The sequence below is a fragment of the Dermacentor variabilis genome, chromosome 6 (assembly GCF_050947875.1).
Source record: "Dermacentor variabilis isolate Ectoservices chromosome 6, ASM5094787v1, whole genome shotgun sequence".
NCBI lineage: Eukaryota > Metazoa > Arthropoda > Arachnida > Ixodida > Ixodidae > Dermacentor > Dermacentor variabilis.
In genome coordinates this window covers 65,232,070-65,257,422 of record NC_134573.1, presented here as the reverse complement: position 1 = coordinate 65,257,422, position 25,353 = coordinate 65,232,070, and the positions used below count along the sequence as shown (strand labels likewise).

Below are 25,353 nucleotides of genomic sequence, written 5' to 3'. Positions count from 1 at the left end.
TTTCATTTTTTACGCCAAAATGTCTGTCTGTATCAAAGTAGGAGAACTGAGCAGCAGCCCTCAGCGCCTATGAAAGGCGCTTAAAAGCGCTTCCTGGAGAGAGAGAGAGAGAGAGAGAGAGAGAGAGAGAGAGAGAGAGAGAGAGAGAGAGAGAGAGAGATTTATTATAACATAAAATCTCAGAGGTAGGACTTTCTAGAGAGGTGTGCTAATCTGCAAGCCTGCCATGTTCAGCCTGCCACGTAGCTTCAGTACGCTGATTAAGGGAAGGAGATAACCCATTTAGATGTGTTCATCCATTTGTACACTGCAGTTCCAGCGAAATGTAACTACTCACAACTGCGTCGCCTGTTATAGTTTGATAGCTTGTTCAGACAAAAATTTAACTTGTTACATCTAATTGGTTAGTGAAAAATGTAATTGAATGACAGTGAGCGTTACTGAGTGAAAGTAATCATTAAATTACAAAGTACCAAGAAATTTGTTATTGATCGCAAGTAATATTACATGTAATTCGTTACGTACAAGTCTGGTATGCTCTGGCCGCTCTGCTGACGGATAGCTATGAGCTGACGCTCCGCTGCATATCAGAAAGAGCGCTGCCGGTTGAAAATGGATGATTGCAATCTGGATTATCAACCGACTGGCGGTTGTGGCAGTGTCCTGGCAGTATTTCTCTTTGCTATCCGTATTTCTGTCGCGGCTTGGGCCTACACGTACAAAGTAACTATGAGCAACAAATAATAATTAAACAGAAGACTTTCTATTTTTATACGGCAGAAAATTTTCTTTAGTTGGAACTGCAAGAAAATATTATTTCATTATTAAAATTATTATTTCTTTCTGATGACGCTGGAAAGCCGTCTTCTTGGTATTTACAGCTAGGATTGTTTCTTACCTGCTAAAGGGAAAATTTTTCCGTGAATAATGGGAGCGAAATTAGTTTTGTTCATTTCTTCACTGTCCTGAATTAAAGGGACCCAGAAACGACTTTGACGATTTCGTACGAACGTACCGAGTCCTTAGGCTACATCCCGACCACGGCGGCCGCATTTCGATGGCGACGAAATGTGAAAACATCCGTGAATTTAGATTTAGGTGCACGTTGAAGAACCCCAGGTGTGAGTGAGTGAATAAACTTTATTTCGGACACCAAGCTGTTGATGCCCGAAGGTGGGCGGGCCTCCCTATTCCAGGTAGCCGTGGCCCTGTGCTGATAGCCTGTGCATGTTCACCAGCCGAAGTTGGTCCTCAAGTTTTCGGCTTGTAAACTGTGCCTCCCACTGGTCTTCTGTTTCTGCTTGAATAGCGTTGTCCGCGGGTTCTTTTTGCATTCCCAGACCATGTGATAGCGGTTGTTTGGTGCATTGCAGAATTAGCAGTCGCTTCTAAATGTTAAGGGGTACATCGCGTATGGTAGAGTGCCGCGGAGGTAAGTGCCTACCTGAAGTCGGCGTAGTATGAAGGCTTCTTCTCTGTCAGACCAAGACGAAATACTACAACATTCCAGAGCCCCAGGTGGTGCAAAATATTCCGGAGTCCCCTACTACGCGTGCCTCATAATCAAATCGTGGTTTTGGCGCGTAAAACCCCATATTTTAATTTTTTTAGTCCTTAGGGTAAGTCATTCTTATAATCAAAGGGACCCTCGCCAGGGCACATAGCAAATTTTGGCTATACGGCGGAAGTTGTAACGCGCCTCCTGGGGAGCGTTCTACCGCAAGAATTTTTCGAATTGCTTCATTAATAGCCGAGAGAGAATTATTTCAGTGCCGCGAACCCATGATTTCAGGAGGCGAGCGTCACCGTCAACACTGACGCTCTCTCCACCTGCCAACGTCTAGCCTCCGCAACCCCCTCCTCCATCGCCAAGAGAGCGCTTGCTGCCCTCCTTGGCTTTTGTGACGAGACTCGGCTGAGAGCGCGGCTGTAAGCCCCGCTTTGCTTCTTCTTTAAACTTCTTGGTTTTTTTTTTTTCGCTCTCTTTCATTCTCTCTCTAACCTTTTTCTCCCCACTCCCCTTACCCCGTGCAGTGCCGTTGACGTGCCCTCCCTTGAGAGACAGTTACGGCACTGTACTTTTCTCTTCCTTTCATCTTAAATATCACTACTACTACTAGCCTACGCAAGCGAAATTCCTTCCCTGTTCTCCTCCATACCGGAGTTTCAGGATCTCGTGACGCATATGTCACGGGCCTAACCTCCTTTATAATTATTTTTTTCTCTTGCTTTTGGCTGCGCGGCGGACTTTCGCTGACGGTTGTCTCGTTTCGCGCAGCGCACGATTTCGCTCGCGGCGCACGAGAACATCTGACTAGCGGCATACGTCAGTGCTACGCGAACACTGAGGCAGACACAAGCGGCTCACAGAGCATGATTGCGCGTTAGAACACTGTAGCAAAAAGGGCATAGTTTCTTTCTCGGCGCGCCTGACATGGGCACAAGCAGACGAAACGGAAGAACATCTCCCTTGCTACGTCGCGAAGTAAAACAAATAGGCGCAGACATTTGGTTTGTAGGTTTTATGATTTCCCAAAACTTTGATTCGTCTATTGAAGCAACATTTTAAACAAATAACTGTCGTTGTCTCGAGTAATCCTGGAAGTCACACGTCACTGCACTGCCATCTGCGTAGGCGCACTTGCGTGATATACGTCAACTCTCAGGCTGGGAGCGCGGCGCCCGCGAGGAGAAGGGCAAACGTGGGCACACGGCGTCTGGTTTGAAATTTAAGCTCTTTCCGCGGCACTTAGCGGTGTAATGCTTTGCAAGCACGATCGTTAGCGCGCATTGTATGCACTGCGCTTGCCAGTTCGAAATGGCCAGAAAACGAACTTAAACGCTCCACGTAAAGCATGCAATTTATTATAAGGTTTTAAAAAATATGCACAGCTTCCGATCGCAGAGGCGCCGCGCCCCTGCACGAGTAACGCCGCCTCTATTTTTGTCTGAGTTTTGAGCCGACCCCTCGCAATTGACGTGGTAAGCCCATTGAGGTCAGTTGTGTGAGCTGTCCGATTGCCTATCTAGGACGTGTCATTGACAAGTTTTCCAACTTTATGTTGTTCGTAATGGTTGGAATGTTGATTAACTTGTCTCTATATAAAAAATGTCGCAGTTTCGCCCGAAGGCGAAGCATCGATTGCAATAACAAATTAATGGACGGCTATACGAAGTAAAGATGGTAGCTTTATCGGCCGTATAAACTTGCAGACGTAGGAATGCTAACTAAATTAACAAGTATAAAGTCACGCGCGCACAAGCAAACAAGAACACATCTTACGCGGTGACCGCGGAAACTTGTTGTCGAAACGCTGCAGTGAGGAAGCGCGGCAGGAGCATCGAGCGCATTGACCTTCGTGCTGGCTCACTTACGTCTACGCCACAGAGTTTCTCACGTATATAAGGTGAGAGTCTGCCGGGCTGCGGTAGTTGAACAGGCACGTGTAGGTTGATGACGCACGTGCGGAAAAAAAACGATGATGTATTTCTTACGTTTTGGCCAGGGTCCGGCCTTCGTCAGGGAATACATAACACAGTAAGGCGTTGTGCTTAAACAGGCACATGGCATGGGGGGGGGGGGGGCTCTACGCGCCTGTCCACTGCCAAGACACACTGTTGCTGTGAGAAGCTTGCACTCGTGATGAATCGACAGTACATGTCTAAAAAATAGGGACAGAAAACCGCGACGAGATGGTTGTAACAGGTTCGCAGAGCGACACTATATATACAGCTAAAAAAGGGTTTACAGAAAAGATGACCCTTGATTAAAAATATGAAGAAGAATGCACGACGAGATGGTTGGAACAGGTTCGTAGGGTGACACTATGACAAAAACAGGGTTCACAGAAACGATGACGCGTGGTTAAAAAAAAAAAAGATTTTTGCAGTGATCGTGAGTCATCAATACACATGTCAAACGTGGTAAAAATGCAACACGGGACGGGATGATTGTGACAGCAGGTTCGCACAGCAACAAATGTAACAAAGCCTGGGTTTACAAAAGAGCTTAGCAAAAAAGGTGTGCGCACACGTTCCGACAAAAATGTGAAAACAATAATTCATGAACATCACTCATTTTAGTTTAAAAACAATGAAATGACACATAAGCAACCATAAAATTCCTAGGGGCGAATCGCGCGCCTGTGTGTCGGGTGTGCGAACAGCTATCCTGCTGGCGACGTGGCAGAAACGAAGCGATGAAAAACTAGCTGTTTAGTCTGAAGGCAACGAGCACGCGATTATCTTATTTCGCGGTCGAAAAAGGTCAATGTACCCGGGTTCTCGTTAATCCCAGGAGCTACGGCAGCAAATTTGTGGATTAGAAATGATTCGCGGACTTCCCTTTCGTGGTGTGATTTGAAACCAGATTAAAGTATAGTGGCGGCTATAGCTTGTCAAAAGAGTGGCCCGGGATATAGTCACATGTTTAGCGGAAGATTAGGAAGGCTCAGGGCGTGAGATCTGTGATCGTTGAAACGCAATCTAAAGGCTGTTTCTGTGCGTACAAAGTACTGTAGCTCGCACGCAGAGCACGCTAGCATATAGTTAACAGTGGCCGTTTCACAGTCGAAGTCACCTTTTATCTTAAGGCTAAACTTCCACGCGGTGCTCATAAAACTTAGCGAAGTCGCCATGTGAGCGCAAACCTTGCACTGCGATTTGTTGCGAGGATGACAGCCTGTGCGAATAGATCTTTTTGTGTTAGAAGACGTCAGTATGTCGCGTAAATCTTTTTGATCGTCGGTAAACTGCGTGTGGCGGCTCCGGAAACACTTATGCGATTACTCTGCATGAATATGTTATGCTGTTCTTTTTTAAGGACGACATTAACGTTTGGAATCGATGTAGAGTGTGTTAAAACTAAATTAGCATGCCTTCGTTGCTCAAACCGCTTATGTACACTGAGGAGCGCACTGCGGTCTACTGCACCGGCTCGCTTAATCGCGTCGTTCACAATTAGGAGCGGATACCTCTGCATTATCAGGGCATCGTGGAGTCTGTCGCAGTTGCTAATAAAATCGGAGTGTTCGGAACACAGTCTCTTGAAACGAAGTGCTTGACTATAGGGTATGCAGGTTTTGCAGTGTTTAACATGGCTACTTTGAAAATGAAGGTACCGGTGAACGTCAGTATAGGCTTCTTATAAAGTGTAGCAGTTAGTTCGTTGCCGCAGTGGGATACTGTGACATCCAGAAAACAGATAAGTGTGTCAGTGCGAAAACGCAATGTACGGATGAACCATATTAAAGACCGCAATGAAAGCCTGAAGTTCCGCCTCCCCGTGGTGCCGGATGAGATAGATGCCATCAATGTAGCGTTTATACATGTATAATAGCGCGGCCTTAGTTTACGTGTTAAAATAAATTCATTTTCTAGTGTTCCCGTAAATATATTAGCGCAATTGAGACCTATGTCGGTCCCCATTGAAGTGTCACTCACTTGTATAAAGTGTACGCCGTCAAATTCTAAATTGTTAAGATGCAAGGTGAGTTTTAGCAAGGTGGCTAAAGTAGAGCTATAGATCCACAGATTTGTCAAAAAAGTAGGTCATTGTAAGCGTTGATGAGTGATCGGATGCCGTCCTCGTGGAGAACGTTATTATAAAGGGAGGCAATATCCGGTTTAACCAGAAACGAGCCATAGGGGATGTCAAGGTTAATGATATCGGCTAAGAAGTGGGAGGTGTCCTTTAAATAAGAAGGAAAAGTAAAAGGAATCCCCTTAATCTGGCTATCGACATAGCTTGAAGTGGCTCAGTGACAGTTCCAACGCCAGGCTTGTACAATAGTGCGACAGGGGTTATTGGTTTTGTGTATTTTGGGTAGTAAATAAAACCTTCCTAGGATCGGACAGAGAGGGACTAAGGAGTGCATTGCTTTGTCGGCGAGTTTACCATCTCCTTATCAAATCCCTGATGATGTTAGAGACAATTATTTTAAAATTATCAGTTGCACTTTCATCGAGCCGCTTGTAGAATGTGCCATCAGTTAATTGCTTCTGAGCCTCCTTGACGTAGTCAGTCATGTTCATTACTCCTATAGCTCCTCCTTTATCGGCGGGCTTTATAATATTTGAGCGTTTCTGCAATCCTTCTATTGCTTTTGGTTCATGGAGGGAAAGATTTTGCTTGATCGAAATACGTCTACCATAGGCCTGTAGGATGTCACGTTGCACAGCAGAAATTTACAAATCGAGAAATTTATCCCGTTGAGCAGGCGGGGTCCATGTGTTGGCGGGAAGATATGTTATTGGACTCAGGTCGCTCATGAAGAAACTCCCTTAGCCTCATGTTTCGCGCGAAGTCATCTAAGTCTGTGACTAGCTGAAATTTATTATAACCACCTGTGGCTGGGAAGAAATTCAAACCTCGAGAAAGAACATCCATTTCCGAGTCAGATAAGGCCACGTTCGAAATATTAACTACGTTTTAATTGTTTGACAGACAAGTACTCTTGCTGCAAAAGGGTTCAGCATCGACACGAACGTCAGGCGTTGAGAGCTTCCTGCACTTCTTCTCCTGGATTTCTGATCGTTTTTCTTGTTCATACTAAACGAGCATGGCAGATTACGAAGGGCTTAATGCACAAGCTTTGTGCAACTGTTGTTCACTGTTCAATAACGCTTTGGCAGATTATTGATAATGATCGCCAACAATGCGCATGAGATCGAATGGTGCCCGTATCAATGTGTCATTCCATTTTGCAAAATTACGGCTTGACATTTGAAGGGTAGCTTGTTTAAGGGAAACGAGAAGTCCCTTAGGTACAGTCATAGCACCAAGTATAAATTCACTGTGGCCGCATGAAGTTCATATCTGACATGGTCATGAGGAATTTTTCGTACTGTCAGGAAAGCACTGCTTTTGGCAGTACTCTCGGTTGAAGTAAGTCAATTACAAGAAGTGGTGGTTTTGGCTTGGCTGCCGTTTCGATACAGGCGAGACGGTGGGGCACCAGACCTTTATATATATATATATATATATATATATATATATATATATATATATATATATATATATATATATGAGAAGCTCTATGGTATACGATAAAGCTCCTTCAACACAGCGGTGTAGTAGTATGGAGGGGATTTAATGTACGCCTCCGCCCATCCGTCAAAACGCCCCGCTCGACTGTGGTTACCGGAATACCGGACACGCTCGGTATTCGGACACGCGCACTGCTTGGGTAGCTCTCGCTGGCGATCGACGGCCGCGAGGTTAGCGGAGAGGTTGGAGGGACGTCGCGCGTTCTGGCTCCAAACCAACCAGAAATACACGACAAGACGTCACGAGTGGTTTAGCATGTCCGGCGTTACGGTAAACGCGGGCGGACTGGGCGTTTTACCGGATGGGCGGGAGGCGTAAACATGAGAGGCTTGACAGGTGCTGTCACTTCGTGAGGCGGAGCTGAACCACACAGACACAGAGCTAACATTGCTTCAACGAAGTGCATTCTACTTCACTGCTGATGCAAATTTGCGGCAGCGGCGAATCGTGACACAATCACACCTCTGCAAAAATGTAGATTAGCAACGAAAAAGAATACACTTGGTGTTCACTCGGCGAATGAGTGGGAGAGAAAAAGCATGGATAGGGAGGAGGGTAACTTGTAATCGTCCATATGGCTTTCTTAATATGAGACGCTGCACAATTAAATTTTGACCGATATGTTTTACTGTACTGTACCCTACGCGTCTGCAGAATTTTTCCGAACCGTTTCAGGGACCCTTTAACGTTTGTGTGCAGCTTCACCACTAACGCAAGTGCACGCAGACAGATCGCATGTGCGCGAGTACGTCAGTATTAATTTCTGGAAACGGATGCAGCTGCTCACCAGGCCACTTACGTCACTGAGACATTGATTCTGTATTGTTACGCCCACGAAAAGTGTAATATCTGCTGGTAGAGTTTATGATTGCATGTGTCGTCACTGTTTATGGAATTCGCTTCCTGCCGACAGAAAAAACTGGATGCTTGTCCTATGACATGGTTGGGCTGATGTGCATGAACAGCCTATGGAAAACAGGAGTGACTGTGCGAAATGCAGATGCTGATGCCCGATTTGCCAGAGGGTATTTCATAGAAAATGCTGCGTGGACGAGAGAAATCTACAGGGACTAAGACGTACGAACCTCCAGTATGTATCAATATGCTGGATGAGTTGTCATTAAAGCGCTTTAAACTCCAACATGCCAGCTAAGAATTGGTGGCGTGCCTTCTTAGCATAATCAATGTTATGATTTCTTAGTATGTGGATGTACTGGATGTTCCATGTCCACGGAAAACCGGTAATAAAGAAAGGGGGAAAAAAGCCTAGTGTCGCGTGTGTTGTCGCTCCCCACATGTCCTAATTAAGTAGCGTAGTTATCTGTACTTTCGTGATCTGTTGAAACCGCATCGTAGCATTTAACTCTTTTTCGCACTCCCGGAAGACTGAAATCAGGAGGGATACGTAACGCTTACTCCAATAACAAAGTGAACCAAGTAACAAAACTGTTTTCTGTAAAATAATGGGAAAATCCAGCAACGGAAAATGTTAGTGAAACTACGGAAAGATTGCGAAAAAGAAAATATAAGCAAACAAAAAAGTTGTGTGAATAAACTTGCCACATCGTATTGTTTCTTTTTTTTTCGCAAACATTCTTTTAGGTTGGTCATACTTTGCTGAACTAGTGCAGAATAAAATGGCCACATTGTTCTCTGTTTCTTTTTTTACAGTGACAGTCACATTAAGAACTTTATTAGTGTCCTGAGGAACTTGATTGGGGGTAACCGAAGGCTCCCCAATCAGTTGGTGGCTCTGCCCACGGCGGGACAGGGAGGTGGTGACTCTCCGCGACGTCGCGGGCCCTCTGGACGGCCTGTAGTTGGTTCGTGAAATCCGAGCTCGTCAGCAAGGCGTCCCACTTGGACTTGTATTGAAGGTCGGAGCCCGCGTTGTACGGGCATAGCCAGAGCATGTCGTCGAAGGAGCAGCATGCGCGTGACCGTATTTGGAGCACGACAGCGGGAAGTTCGGGTCTATCCAACTAAACGCTCTGGGGGTGAGGTAGGACCTGGTCTGTAGGAGCCTGAAAGTAACCGCCTGAGCCCTGTTAAGTTTCGGGCTGGGGGAGAAGGAATTTCCTCCTGCTGTGTCTGTAATGCGACGTAATTTCTTGACAGGTGGTAAGATGATCTTTAAAGGGGCAATCCTGCGAGAGAGCCGGACCGTTAGCTCGGGCGCGGTTCGTGAATTCACGCGCCAGGCAGTTGGCCCGCTCGTTAGGGTTGCAACCCGCTTGGTTGGTTCACGTGGGCCGGGAACCACGCTATGGTATGACCTCTAGTTTCTTCTCCCGTACTAATACGAAAGGATCTGTTCACTATGCCGGCTGCGTGTTTAGAAACTAGAACGGACGAGAAAGCCCTGACCGCCGTGCGCGAGTCGGAGAAAATGGTCGTCGGGCCTTTTGCGGCTTGAGGAGCCAAGGCTATCGCGGTTTGCTCCGCCTCATTCGTGTGTTTAGTGTAGATTGACGCGGCGCTGATAAGTGTGCCGCGCGCGTCGACGACGGAGATTGCAAACCTGTCTTCGCTGCCATATTTGGCGGCGTCGACGAAGAATGCATCTGCACCGTAACGATCTACTCGTCGAAGGATGGTTCTAGCTCGCGCTCTTCTGCGACCTTCGTTATGTATTGGGTGGATGTTCCTCGGTATTGGCTCAACCTTTATACCTTCTCGGGCTAATTTAGGCAGGGGGTGTCTGTCGAGCGGTGCCAGTATAGGGAGCAGACCAGCTTCATCAAGAATCTTAATTCCCGGCATAGTTGACGAAAGCCTGGAGATCTGTGCAATAAACTGTGCTTCAATTAAATCGCCTGTTGTATTGTGAATTCCGAGTTGAATTAGTTCTACCGTGCTAGCGGATTGTGGAATACCGAGTATTCTTTTGACGCCGGAGCTTATGAGCGTGTCGAGTTTGTCCTTTTCGATTTTGCTCCATTTGAGGTACGGTACCGTGTAAGTAACGTGACTGATGAAGAAAGCTTGGAAGACCCTGAGTAGGTTGTCCTCCTTGAGTACCCCCCCCCCCCCTTTTGCTTGCGATTGATTCTAGTTATCAGTCTTAGAATATTTTTTCCCTGTGCACCCAGCTTGTTTAGAGCTTCTGCATTACAGCCTTTGGCGTTAACTTAAAGTCCTAAAATTTTGATAGAGTTCACCCTCGGAATGGGGTGCCCTTCTCGTGTTGCAATTTCGACTGGCAGCGTTTCCCGAGGCTCGAGGTTCCTAACGCCCTGCCTCGACTGTCTGTAGAGGAGGAGTTCGGATTTGGTCGGTGACAGCTTGAGACCCGTGCATGTAAGAAATTCTTCCGTTAAATCTATGGCCGCCTGGAGAGATTGCTCTGGATCGGCCAGAGATCCCCCCGGGGACCAGATTGTGATATCGTCTGCATAGATTGGGTGGCCTATTTTTGGGAGTGCGGCCAGCCTTTTGGAGAGTTTATGCATGGCGATATTAAATAGTAGCGGGGATAGGACCGAGCCCTGAGGGGTTCCGCAGTTGCCCAGTTCGTAATGACCGCCCGAGATCGTGCCCAGTCGAAGAAACGCTTTCCTTTCCGATAGGAACGAGAGAGTGAAATTAAAGAATTTCCGCCCTATAGGTTGAGAGGGGAAATTTCGTTCAAGATGTGTTCGTGAGCCACCCTATCAAAAGCCTTAGCGAGGTCGAGTGCAATGATACCTCGTACGTCCCACGTCTCGTTATCGAGTATAGATCTTTTCAGGAGGAGCGTTGCATCGTGTGTGGAGAGTCCCTTTCTAAAACCTATTAGATTATGCCTAAATAGTTCGTGGTTTTCTGCGTGTTCGACGATTCGATTGTGTATTGCATGTTCGGCCACTTTGCAAATGCACGATGTTAGAGAGATGGGACGCAGGTTATTTATGTGGTGAGGTTTCCCCGGTTTGGGGATAAGCACCACCTTGGCGGTGCGCACAAAAAAAAAATTTTTTTTTAGGCTGGTCATACTTAACTGAGTGAACTAATTCGCTCGACTAGGCCAGCCGGAAGTAATATGAAATCGATATACCGTTTGACGACAGGAACGTATATATATATTATAATCTTTATTTACATATCTTTATTTTATTGTACCCCCCTCCCACATTCCCCGCATAAACCCGTTGGAGCTCATAGGTTCGAATACCGGACCAGGGCGAATTTTCCTCCATCTTCAAAGTTTTAATTCTATTTTGTTTTTCTGAGAAACCCGTACGAGAAACCCATACGAGGCTTCCTTTGTAGCTTCGTTCTGCCCAGTCGAGTGAATGACGATTTCGCTTTCTCCATTCAGTGCAAACTGCAAGGGCTGTCTTCAGCTATTTCAGTGCAACCAGCCCATCGCTGTCCATTCTCAAACATGGAGGTGTCCTTCAAGCTCCGACTCGGAGAGTCGCTGTTTACATGCACTCTATCCGCGCTGTACTTCTGTGAGAGTGGGCGATCGTCACGGGCAATAATAACAGTGGTACAGCGTTCGCACGTGTTGGCAACAGTGTCCCCCCCCTCCCCGAAATTGTTGGCAACGCGTGTTTTGACTCGGCAGTAGAACAGGCGAGGAGTCGTGCAGCAGTATTCATTCACGCACGTCCTTCTTCCGCCCGCGAAGTAAAGCTGCTGATCTATATGCCGGAACACAATGGCGGTACGGGATTGCGAGCGGTGCGAATAAAGGTTAGGCAAATGCCGTCTGCAGCAAGCGTGCTTCTTTGTGACTTGAGGGAGATAATCAAACAACAACGCAGAAAAAACGGGATGTATAGTGCTAGACGAAAGACGCGTTTGTGCGAGATTCGTTCCGATGTGCACCAACCCATCACAGTTCAGCAAACTTCTGTAGTTCCTTTCTGCTTTCCTTCGGTGTTTCCGAGGGACAGTAAAGGCAAATACTAAGTGGACGTGGACTGTTAAAGTAGCATTCCGGACACCTCGCAGCGCTAGTCTCGTTCCAAGAAAGGGCTTTACGGGAAAACTGCAACTGAAGGGTCCGAATTCGTCTATCGCAATTCAAATCTCGCGCCACCCAACCGGTGGAGTGGTGACGTTGCATACGCCATCACCGCCCGTTGTGGCCGTCGTTGAGTAAAGCGGCGCCAGACAGACAGCGGTGCGATGCTTTGCACAAAACGCAAACGACCGGTCGTGGAGAAAGCGAACCACAACAGAGCCGTAGATTCGACGCTGCAGCTGCTCGTGGTCAAGTGGTGTGGACCGTTCGGGCATACCGCGACATCACATGAAGTGTAATTTGCTGCTACTAGAAGTTTGTGCCAGTTTCCTGAGCCACGGAACTTCTGAAACGCGATAGTGCGGGCGGCGCAGAGTCGAGCGAAAACTAAACCCTCCGACCACGCGCGTCGTTGTCAAGAGTAATGACAACGAATTCTTATTTTTTCTAAAAGGGAAATAGAACTGGACAAGTGGCATTTTATTTCGTCCTATAATGCAATACAGTGATGTATATATAGCGAGTGGTGGAGTTCTAGTGACAGAATTGAAATGAGGAGTGCCTTCGTCATCGCGCAAGTGCTTGAATATCCCGGAGGAGTCTCCAATCGTGTCCAGCATTTTCCTCAATTTCTAGATTACTAAGGCCCTGTTCGCAATAATACTGATGCCTTAGAGATTCTAGAGCACTAATCTGTCACTTTAGCTTGACTTAATATTTGCCCTTATTGTCCCTTTAATGCGAAATCATTATAATATGCCCTGAAAATCCGGCGTTATATAGTCGGCAGCGTCAACGAATAATGGTACCAAACATGGCAAACGGCGCAAACTGTAAGAACACTTCAAAAAATGCCTGGATTTACGTCAAATTTCTCAGGCATTTTCCTGTAGACAAACTAAATTAATCACCTTGAAAAGAACATTTGGTAAGTTTCGGTCTGGGTGGGAACCGAACCCGGGACTTCCGGGGTTCGAGACGAGCACGCTTCCTCGACGGCACTGCGGCTTCACGGTTTTGGTTGACCGAAGGTGTGCCTAGTGCGTACGTCACTGGGCACGTGACGGCGCAGCCAATGGGGAGAAGGTGGCGCCACGTCACGAGTGCATAAAATGAGTTTATAAAATAAAAGTGCATTAATGTCCAAGTGAACGGCGCTGAGCAGTCCTTATTGGATTTATGAACTCGATCGTGGGCCAGCGAGCGCGTTTTGATTTGCCCTGCACGTGCATTAGTTGCCTTTCAGTGACGCTTACCGAAAAAGGGACAGCTTTTCTAATGAGATAGGGAGGTCGTGATGTCACGATGGGCCATTCTTGGTTGCATCTATTTAAAGTCCTGTTTCTTAAAAAAAACATTTAGTTGGAAGTAGCGCCTTGTCCGTCGTACATGTTCTTCTTTTAGTCCGCGTCTTCGTAGCGCTCTTTTCATCGGGTATGCAAAACCAACTCGCCCGCATAAAGCTTCTGCTGCTTCCGATTTGCCCTCACCGAGGATCAGTTAGAGCGCAGGCGAGAGCTCGCACGGAGAAGGAACGCACGGAAGAGACATTTCACAAAAGGTACTACTATCATTCTTTCGCATTCCCACATGTAAGTAGTTTTAAGTGTCTATGCCGAATGTTTCTTTTGGTTGGCGCAGTCCACAAAGGTGTCACAGTCATAAGTTCGCGGGCTCTGGGCTCAAATGCATGTGTTCATTACGCAAATGAGCGCACAAAGACCCGCGCTGTTTTTTTCGCTTAAATACTCCTCAAAGAAAGATATTGCGTTTACTGATAGTTTGCTATCGCTCAAATTTCGCAACAACATCGTGTTCTATGATATACCTGTCGATCACTAATAACACTTCGCTCTATTACTTGTCTGGTCGCATGCAAGTAACAGGGCTCAAGTGCTATGTGTATATTGAACGACTGTGGAATGCGACCCTGCTGCGACATATGCGCGATAACAAGCAGCGAGAAGGTCACTCTGTGCATCACAAATTTCCGAGCCGTTCCACGCGTCTGCCACCTGCTTTTGATAGCACCGACAACCGCGTGGCAAAATGAACTGCGAGGAGTTAGTGTCAAAGCGTGCTTATACCGAGCGCTTTATCAAATGCGCTCTAAATTATTAAAACAGAGCACAGTGAGCTCTCACTTGAGTGAACTTCAAGGGACCCAAGGAAATAGTTCGCCAGACTGAAAGTACACTAAACAGAATATTCACGAGAATATGGAACAACGTAGGGTACAGCAGATACCGAGTCAAATGTGTGAAATGCGATTCGTGGAGTTATATACATCAACATAGCATGCGAGTGTACAACAGTTACGTTGCTGCCTATCTCATTTTGGAAAAAAAAATCTGCAATTTTAATTTGCACTGGTGCTCTGAAAGTGCAAGAAGTCACAAAGCTGTCCAGAGAGTCTATGTTTTTTGTGCACTTCCTCTGGCACAGCTTGTTGCTGAGACACGAAGTCTCGCAAATTTTCAAGGCATCCTACAGCCTCGGCGAGAGTTTAAGTATTGGAATCTGAGTCTACCATTGCATCTTCCTCGTCGCACTCTTCTTGTTCTGGATGAACACGTACTGGAAAGAATTTCCAGATCTGATAGTTCAGCACCGGTAACGAGCTCACTGTCGCACTGCACATACTCGTCTAACGAAGTGTTGCCAGAGTCCACTGATCAAGTTCGTTCAAATGAAATATTCACTATTCAGAAATTCAGATTTTTGCATAGAATGCATGGGGAAACCACCGGAGATCTTATAAAAACCTCGTTACATTCTAAAATATTCGTTAAACTGACGCTCGTTCAACTGAGAGTTTACTGTCGACTAGGTATATATTAGATTAGATAAATAAATGATTTTTCTTGATTGCTTTTATTACAGATGCATACGCTTGAAGATGACTGAATGTAGTAATTAGCTTCCTTCTCACTGATTTCATGCTGTGTCCATTTTTTTACGGTTTACTCAGTCTTCCTCACGTTATGATTTCGAATATTCCTTGTTTTCTCCTTGTTGATCAGTTTTGACAGTTCCGCGAATTCTATCTTATCTCGTGAGTTCGACACTTTTATTCTTTGTCATTTCTTTATTAGGTACTTTGTTAGTTGAGAGAGCTTGCCTACTGGTTGCATGGGTGCGTTACCTGCCACTTCAATTGCTGCCTCTGATGCCAGCCTAATTACGGTTTCATTCATTACCTCTATGTCATCTTCATCTCTCTTTCTAAGGCTGCATATTTGTTTGCAAGTAGCAGCCTGAATTGGTCTTCTTTTACCTTTACTGCGTCTAGGTTGGCCTGTTTCTTCCTGACCAATTTTACTCTTCCTCTCTTCAAATTGAGGTGAATCCTAGACCTCACCAAGCTATGATCACTGCACTTTACTCTACCTAACACTTCAACATTCTTCACTATGCTGGGATCGGCACAAAGTAAGAAATCAATTTCATTTCTTGTTTCACCATTAGCGCTTTTTCAGGTCCACTTTCTGTTGCTACGCTGCCTGAAGAAGGCGTTCATTATTCGCAGCTTATTCCTTTCCGCGAATTTTACCAGCATCTCTCCTCTAGCGTTCCTAGAATCGACGCCGTAGTTGCCAATTGCTTGTTCACCAGCCTGTGTTTTTTCCTACTTTTGCATTGAAGTGGCCCATGACTACAGTATACTGAGTTTGCATTTTTCTCGTCGCTAATTCAACATCTTCATAAAACTGATCTACTTCATCATCATCGTGACTGGATGTTAAAATGTAGGCTTGTACTACCTTTAATCTATACCCCTTATTAAGTTTGATTACTACTACTACTACCCTCTCATCAATGCTGTAGAATTCGCCAATGTTGCCTGCTATATATATATATATATATATATATATATATATATATATATATATATATATATATATATATATATATATATATATGCTTATGGATTAGGAATACTACCCCGTATTGCTTCTTATCTGGGAGACCTCTATAGCAGAGGACATGGCCTTTAGTCAGCACTGTATAAGCCTCACCAGTTCTAATCTCACTAAAGAAAATGATATCCCAAGCAATGTCTGATAGTTCCTCAAATACTCTTGCTGAGCTATCGTCACTCGACAGAGTTCGGGTGTCAAAGATTGCCAGGGTCAGTTTCCATTGGTGGCCTGTCCGAGTCCAGAGATTTTTAGAACGCCCTGCTGCGTTACAGGTCTGACCGCCGCCTTGGTCAGGTGCTCCGCAGCTGCTGGGAACTGAGGGCCATTGGTTTATCGGATGAATAATTTGGGAGGGATTGGTCGAATACTGCACCAGGGAGGCCAATTTCTGTTCTGATGAGGGAGTGTCTTTTGTTGAAGCTTGTAGTGGGTCTCCCTAATTTGGTTGCACCTGGATTGGTATAGCCCCGCTCGCTATCGGTATCTTTTGTCGGTGTCAGGTACCGCTATTTCTCATAAATACGGATTTCTCAGCCACTAAATACTCCCGCATCTACAGTAAATATTAACCCCCCCCCCCCCCCCCCTATTCTAGAACGTCCCTCCACTTAACACACATTGATACAAGAAAGTATGGCAGTGCCACCTCCCGACTGAAATATACGCTACGCTTCTTAAGAATTGACGCAGAGCATCAATGAACTGACACATCACGTGACAATTACACCACATTTGACAGCGCGGACGTGCCAAAGATGTCGTGGTGGCCAAGGCTTAACTAATAACGGAGCTGCTCATCGCGAGGAGGCCTCCGTGGCAAGCGCGCACGTCTGTGGCGAGTGGGCTCGGCCGGGGCCGGAGGCATGTTCATTCCCGCGTTGTAGTCGGTGAGCCTGTTAACCGGTCCTGCAGTTCGGTTCATTAAATATTTGTTTGTTTGTGCGCCGCCTCGTCTTGCGTGTAAGGGGCTGCTCGTGAAGCCTCCTGCGAAGCGAACTGCTTCATATATTCATGATGAAGAAATGACATGTCTGATGGTTGGTTTCGAGACCTGTTCCCCCAGCACGGAATCCCGCTGCCTTAACATTAGGCCGCGGAAGCACGTCTAAAGATGCTGAGAAGAACACCTCCACGAAGGTCCCTTGTGCAAGCCAGCGCCCTCACTTGACTACAGCTCCTGCTTCCACATGCTTTTGCGTGTGTGTGCGCGCGTATCTGTGCGTGCGTGCGTGCGTGTGTTCATGGGTTTTCGTTTGTGTTCAGGCTTCGCATCATGCACACAATGCGGCTCAGATTCTGTTGTGATCTATAGGTATTTGTCTTGCTGAAGCATGTACCAAGCAGCTGGAAAGACCGAATACACATGCTTAAAGAACTTCTGTTGTTGTGGCTGCGGCGAAAGGGGGAATAGGAGAAAGCACAAGTGCTCGCCTCGTGCACGTGACCGTTCCGCCGTCTTTTTATCCGCACTTCTCCGCGCTGCGACTTCTTGAACGCTCCAACACCAACCTGCTTAATTGGAGGCCGTTATCCTGCTTGGACTCCCGTGTACATTCTCGTGTACGTCAACTTCGACTACCTGCTGCTCAAATTTAAACCACAAGCGATAAACCAAGAATTGTTCCTTCACCTTGAAGCCGGATGCATGCGGTATTACCGAACAGGATACACCCGGTGCGTCCGATAATACTTCGCGTGAGACATGTTTTACCCAGAGTGTCGAAGTGAAACTATATTTAGTTCCGGCTTTCGTTCCAGTTCAACGGTTCATTGCCGATTCAACTCCGAGCGAAAACATTACGGGGTAGACCAGCTTGAACAAGTTCGTGTTCGTTTGCACGACCTAAACATATAATAACAAAAAACTGTAATCACATTTATTTTGTACGAACTTGACGGTACCCCTGAGCTGCACGGAAATACTTTAACAAAAAGTAGGCTGCGTGCCTGCTGTTCTTCGTGCCTTAAGCAGTTGTATAAAAAATCGGGTTGTGGGCTCTGGAAAATCCAGACAGCGCCTCCCCCCCCCTTCCCCTTCAAATTTCCAATAAATGCCGGTTGACAACAGCAATGGTATGAATAAAAGATGTTTTTAGCCTGAACAACGTCGAGAGCTGCTCAAGGTCCCACTGAACGGAGTTGCGTTTTTTTCGCAAGAACCCGTGCCATTCCACTAAACAATTGGTCTTTCAGGTTCGGAAGACACCAGTTGATTCTAAGAATTGACTACAAAAGGTATTGTGTGACTGGCCCTCTTTGGCGGGTCGGAGTAGGCTGTACCCGTCTGCAACTATTTGACTACGTGGCTGTCTGGATGGCGCGCTGGTCAGCTAGATTATGCAGTTCTGTTGGTGAAATGTCGTATGCTCGGCTTCATTCGTCTGACATCGGTGACAAACAGTGTAATCATTCGCAGCACTGCCTCATTGACTGTAGCTTTATAGTGGTGCGCTTAGCTGTTCACAAGCTTGAGTGTTGCATGTTGCAGGTACAAAGCGAAGTCCAGTTATATATGGATCTTCACGAAACACAGATCCTGCAGTTCGTATACTTACAAACAGTGTAGACGACACGTTTGGAGTGACCGATTGATGTTGCTCTGAAAGAATACTTGTTACACTTTTGTAAGGACCGTGCTTCAGACCCGCTACATATTGATAAGGCATACCAAATGTTTACATTTTAAGGTGGGTTAGTTTTACTCACCCTGCGAAAACGTACATGTCATAGAAGAATCCACTTATAGAAGGCCAATAAAATAATTTAATGTCCGACCAAATCAACTAGCTATAGCTGTGTGTTTGACAAAGTACTTAAACCCAAGAAAATGAAATGAATGTGATGTGTACACTACGCGGCAGGTGGCGTCAAGTGGTCATGCGGTGTTAGAGTTACTGTATATGGTTCCCGCAGGGAGCCCGAGTTGGGCTTCTGCTTTTTTACCGTCTACGCACAGTGAAAACCAACTGCACGTGGTCGCCGCTGTCGAGACCCCCGAACCGGTTCCTCGCGTGAAAGATAGGCAATCGCTAAGAGCAAATTATGTGAAAATATGTTCTTATAGTGGGCTGTCTGTATAACCGAGTGGAACATAACAGAATGAAGCCTCAATGCAGCGATCGCACGGGTTCGCAGAGACCGACTGCGCGTCTGCATGCATGGCCGCGCAGAGTGTTTCACTTTTTTCTGCGAGCGCGTTTTTGCACGGTGCCGTGAGTTTTAGGCCGCAGCCGACATCTGACAGTACACATGCAACCGCTTTTGCGCGAGCGCTATCAAAGGTGTTCAATAATATTTTTTTTAATGTGCCACCGCGACGATTCAATCTTTTTGGTTTTTCTTCCTCTAAATTCTTGGACGTTTCAATACCATTCTTTCTCAATTTGCACCGCATTGTATGTTTATCTGTCTTCACAGCGAGCAATTTCCCGCTACTTCTTTTTCTTAATACAGTACGTTTATTGTTTGGTGCTAACACAAACATGAGCATATGCCATGCCTTTTTTTATGTGCTTCTTACCGTTCCCTTTTCATGCCATGTTAACTTGCAACTATATAGCATCAACATGATCATAGACAAAGGCTTCATGACATTAGCCTGGCAACGTACGCGGGCGAACGTCTCAGCGCGCTTTCGGCTACTCATCGAACGTCGCAGCCCCGATGCCGTAGCAGAAATTTTTTTCGTAGAAGTGCTTGCTGCACGCCCAAGTTGTACCCGATGGCTGTTTGACGCTTCTAACTTTCGCGATCCAACCTTCACGCAGCTTCTTAATTGTCCTGCGGCTACGTGTGAAGTCTGAAACTGGGCTCCGTTGCGTACCTCCGGCGCTGCGGCACCGAGCAGTACCCCACCATGTTGGACGCCTTCAAATGCAGCTACTACCTATTATAGCGCTTCCAAGTGTTGTCGAATGGACACCCGAAGTGGGAAAACCTCCCCACTTAACCAGAACTGCTGCACAGGTGGGACTTCAAACTTTCGTTTTCAGCTCGCTTACGTGCTTCGGAAGCAGCCGACGCGGCCACTGGGTCCACGTGATCCCTCATACCACGTGACGCCGACGGCGGCGCCAGCTTTTCCAGTGGTGGTGCTCGCCCCCAATAGTATCTGGTAGCATCCAAGCGTTTGGCGCGCGCTGGCAGCGGCTGAACAAAATCGCGCGCCAAATTACGGAACACGCTACCTGTTGCGGTGGCTTAGCGGCTATGGCGTAGCGTTGCTAAGCACGTGGTCGCGGAATCAGATCCCGGCCGCGGTGGCCGCACTTGGATGGAGTTGAAATGACAAAAAAAAAAAAAAAAAGCGCACCTGTCCTATGCATTAGGGGCAAGCTAAAGAACATAGCATAGTGTGGGTGTAGGCCAGTTGGGGATTCATGATTTTGGGAAGTTACCGCAAGCAAAACAGTCGACTTGAAGAAAAGGACGACATGAAGCGGTACTGACAACTGATGACTTAATGAAACGAACGCCAAGCTTATATAGGTCAAATACACGTGTGCACCCGAAAAGCAACGTAATAGCCAATAAAAAACACAGAGCGACCTTAAACAGGTGTGCGATCAAAATACTAGGGAAACTCTGACAGACTGCTGAGGCACCGAACACGTGTGTATCACATGAAAAGAAAGAAAGGTTCTTTCTGAGAAACCGCAACTGACGGCGAGCTAATGCAAACACCATCGTTAAAGCGTCGCATGGCCACTGCCTCTACAATCTCTCTTTCCAGCTGGCCATTTCTTCTGCCGATAATCTCAGTCTTTGAAAACAAAGGAGAGCAGCCCACACACCGGTAGTGAATAGCCAAGTTCATCGTGTTAGCTTCGTGTCGTCCCTTTCTTCAAGTCCCGTGTTTCGCTTGCGGTAACTTCCCAAAATTCCCATTTGCCAGTAGCCCCCCCCCCCCCCCCCCGTACTGACAAATGTAGAGGGGCAGAGTGTACTTGGTGTACTTGTTTTTCAATGTAACGTTGTAAATGATCACTGAGCCCTCATTTCCCCCCTACATTTGCTCGTCATGCGAGGCTCGCAGTTTGTTTTTCCCCTGTCTTCGGTGAACTAAACGAGGTGCCATGTTGATATTTGGGAAAGATTAGGGGCACAGTATGTGTAATGTAATGTTTAGGCAACGTTCGAAGTAGGTGGGTTAAATGCGCCACTTTGCAATAGATTTACCTGTGCAAGTGGATTGGAACGTTATTAGCGGTGTTTTACGAGTGGCGTAAATTTATACCGCGGCTTTGCATAATTACAATTACAACCGAGGTTAAATATTTGCTAACATATGTATGACGAATGGTGTCCCTAGTTCGTGTCCGATGTTGAATGCGTGTAGATCAAATACAGCTTTTGCAAAAGAAAAAAATACATTTGACTTTTTTTTTTAAATCTTAAGCAAGCGTTCGAAAGTGTCAAACCGCCATTATCAGGTATATATACGTTTCCCAAGTTCACGAGAGTACTCCGCACTTCACAAGTTTTACATTTAGGAAGAGTGGGCGCAGCTTAAGTGGAATTTGTCGCGAAGCTCTGACGTTTCTGTCTTACTTGGGAGCGTTACGAATAACTATTTAAGCCTCGTTTATTGCTCTTTATTTTTATGCGGGATACGTATATTGGGAGCAGCATTCCGGGCAAGTTGGTAATCCATTGCTTAAATGATATAAAAACGACACGTCATAAAAACGACACGACATAAAACGACACGACATAAAAACGACACGTCCGTGTCGTTTTTATGTCGCGCAATATCATTTAAGCAACGTATATTGGGTTCTGGTGTCGTCAGGGGACGAAACGAGTCAACTTTATCGTGTCTGGTGTCAATATATGAGGACGAGGTAATGGGTGATGTGAAGGCAAAGTTAAAAGTGTGTGGGGTAATTGAGGCTGTGTGTAATAAATTACGTGTGTGCGTGCACTATGGCGTTGCGAGTATGTCTAACGAATGGGGCAGAATTTAAACCATTGCCCTGGCCGAGCTACAAATGTCATCGAGATCAAATATAGCGGAAATAGGTGGAACGCTATGAAAACCTCTGCGCGAAGTTAAACTAGTTGCATCAAACACAGCTTTTGTAAAAAAAAATCTTAATCAAGTTTTAGAAGGTGTGATATGGCCGCTATCGGCTATGCTTCCCATTGTCCCGACACAGCTGCAAGTTACATGGTTATATTTCTTGGAAGTGGAAAGGGATGCTCATTAAGTGTCATGTCTGAAAAAGTTTTTACGTTCCTAGTCCAGTTAGAAGCCTCGAGAATAATTATTGAACGCTCGTTTTCCTTTTCTTTTTCTTCTTTTCAAGCGTCATAATACGTCATGTCATGTGTAGGCTATAGGTTCAAATAATTTTGCTCCACCATGGTTCACTACGTGTGACTGATGATTACGTGTGCGCCTTGTAAAGATAAAATTAACTGGTAGACGCATTTACTGGCTATTTCTCGTAATGCATAGTAATTTTACAGTAATATTACACACACACGCACACACACACACACACATATACATATATATATGTGTGTGTGTGTGTGTGTGTGTGTGTAATATTACTGTAAAATTACTATGCATTACGAGAAATAGCCAGTAAATGCGTCTACCAGTTAATTTTATATTCTATATATTCTATATAGAATATATAGGATTCTATATATATATATATATATATATATATATATATATATATATATATATATATATATATATATATAGAGAGAGAGAGAGAGAGAGAGAGAGAGATAGAGAGAGGGGTTGGATAGCTTGTAGTTTGCCTCCCCCACCCTCGACTCAAGAAATAGTCGGCACGCCACTGTAAGCTTTTTTATCGTGATGACGTTGCCACAAAGGTGTTACGGAGAGTGTACAGTACACATGGCTGATCATTGCAAGCGATACGGCGTTATATGACCTAACTGTAACTCCCCATGCCTGATTGTACATAATCTAGGGAAACGTTTACGTTGACCAAATGCACAGCAGATCGACATATATATATATGTGTATATATATATATATATATATATATATATATATATATATATATATATATATATATATATATGTGTGTGTGTGTGTGTGTGTGTGTGTGTGTGTGTGTGTGTGTGTGTGTGTGTGTGTGTGTGTGTGTGTGTGTGTGTGTGTGTGGCCGTCGCAATATGCGGCCTACACGCAAGCATGAGGATCCAAGGAAGAATCAGGGGAAGGGGGGAGGAGGGCGAGCTCCTTGGGACCACCGGATCCGGCGGTGCCTAAAAACCACACGCATACATACATCAAGATGTTTGATCGCTAGCGAATGGGTCGCGGAAGTTCGCTTCCGTGAGCACTTTTGTTGTTTCCGTAAATACCCGCGCACGTTGTCACAGAACTTACTTTGCGAGGCCCTTCGGTAAGCTGTCATGACGCGGCTATAGCTGCTGCTGCTGGCACATCCACCGGTCCAGGCGAAGCAGGGTCACTCGCAGGAACGAGGCGCAGTACGGCAGCGCAAACGCTCGATGCGCAGTATACAGCGCTCCGTGGAGTTGCACTATTTATGCTGATCAATTGCCGAGGACGGCTCGTGCGCTTTCTCTGCGACGCGGCGGCTGCTGCTGCTGCTGCTCTCGGCGAGATTGATCACGCACACGTGTACGCGGCAACGAGGGTTGCTACATTGTTTGACCTCACAGCTCCGCGCACGGCGTGCGATGCCGACAGCGGATTCCGAGCTGCGCGCTTCTAGTCTTAGCGCATGCGCTCACGACGCGCGGTATACATGCCGTTCGGGCTCGTTTATAACATAACCCGACGTGTCGTGACCATTGTGCGCCGCGTGTACGACGCGGCTTCGCGATAGGCGATAGCGCGCTGTGGTAATAGGACGCAAACTTTTCTTCCGTATTGTATGCACCGCTTTTTCACGGGAATAAAGATATATTTAAGAAAAAAAACGTGTCTGTTTCCTTTTATGGTGAAACACGGAGGAGGAGGAAATAACTTTAATGTGTCCTGAGGAACCCCTCCCCACCCACTTGGAATCTTTTTTTTTTTTTTTTCGTTTTCACAGAATTGGTCTGTATACGGAAAAGCGAAACATTTGTCACAACGGTGAACGAAATAAGGTTTGTTCGTCTCTTCACTGTATCCTGTGCAGATTCACCAGCACGTAGATCTCGTATAGACCTCGTATAGACCTCGTATAGATATGTATAGATTTCGTATGCGCGAGCCTAATATAGTCTTATAGTTTCTGTGTAAAATGCAGCTGCAATCAGTCGTGCCGCTCATAGCGTGGCTATATATAAACTCGCGGAGTGGATACGTATACGTGCTTGGATATGTGGCATGGCCAGTGTCGGCTGACTTGGCGACAGACGTCTCATATATGTCAGACGTCACATCTGTGATGTGACGTCACGACAGACGTCACATCTCATATGTGCTACGCGTGTAGCGTGATCATATCTGTGTGCACGTATAGTCTGTTACAACCGCATTCCGCCATTGGACTCACGCACTGCAAGAGAAAGCTGCAGACACGAGAGCAGCAGGCGTTGCTTACGCGTGATAGAATAAAATACGTAAAAAAAACAAAATTCTCCAAATTCCGGAAAAACAACGAGCGGTTTATTTTGGTGAAATCGCAGAAAAGCGAGCGAACGGACAACGGTACAAAACAGAAAAGAGAGGTTAAAAAAAATCCGTACTCTTTCTGGTACTTACTTTTTTTTTTTCACAACAATATGTTCAATACAACATATTGAAAAGATAAAGAGCAAAATACGCTTCTTTTGATTCTCATATTAATTTTTTTTTTCTGAGCCAGGAGAAAGAGACTGTTCGAATTCGCTTTAAAAAAGAAAGAAAAAGTACAGGGTAGCAGCTTGCTGAAATAGAAATATGCATAAAGTATAATAGCAATTCGAATGAAACGAATTTTGCTTTACGAGAGATTGGTGGTAGCCTTATTTTTTATCCGTAACCATCGGAGTGTGGCAGAGAGCGAGGCTAATCGACGTTCCATTACGTTGGGAGGTCGCACATCGAGAAGCGATAACGGGACCAGCGCGAGACATACTTCGCTCTTCCCTGTATAGGATGTTGTTCTGTTTTGCTGCTTCGGCGATACATGCCTTCGCAACCATTTAAAAATTTGAGGTGTTTTTATGACGACGGGAGCGCTAATGTTGTTTTCGCTTTAAAGGGAGCTCTAGAAGTACGCGTCAGTAGTGATATCCGAACTCGCAACCTCTGGATGACAGATTCCCTCTAAAAAGAAAGAACAAGAAGAAAAGAGACATGAAGCTGGCTGTTCCTAGGAGCTTCTGAGACAATGATCTAAAAAAAATTAATAGAAATTACAAACTGCCTTTACAGTAAGTGTTGTTATGCCCTGGACGCAGCTTTGCTCTTTGAACAGAGTTTACACGCCTTTAATTGGCTT

At 45.8% G+C, this 25,353-nt stretch overlaps 1 protein-coding gene across 1 annotated transcript in view; it reads right to left on the bottom strand.

Moving 5' to 3' along the window:
- Window positions 1-23,587, bottom strand: part of PolZ1 (DNA polymerase zeta catalytic subunit) — a 187,922-nt gene extending 164,335 nt beyond the window's left edge. Inside the window, exon 1 of the mRNA XM_075695099.1 lies at window positions 23,301-23,587. The gene's annotated coding sequence lies outside the window, so the exon portion shown is untranslated. The remainder of the gene's footprint in view (window positions 1-23,300) is intronic.
- Between the last annotated feature and the right edge of the window lie 1,766 nt (window positions 23,588-25,353).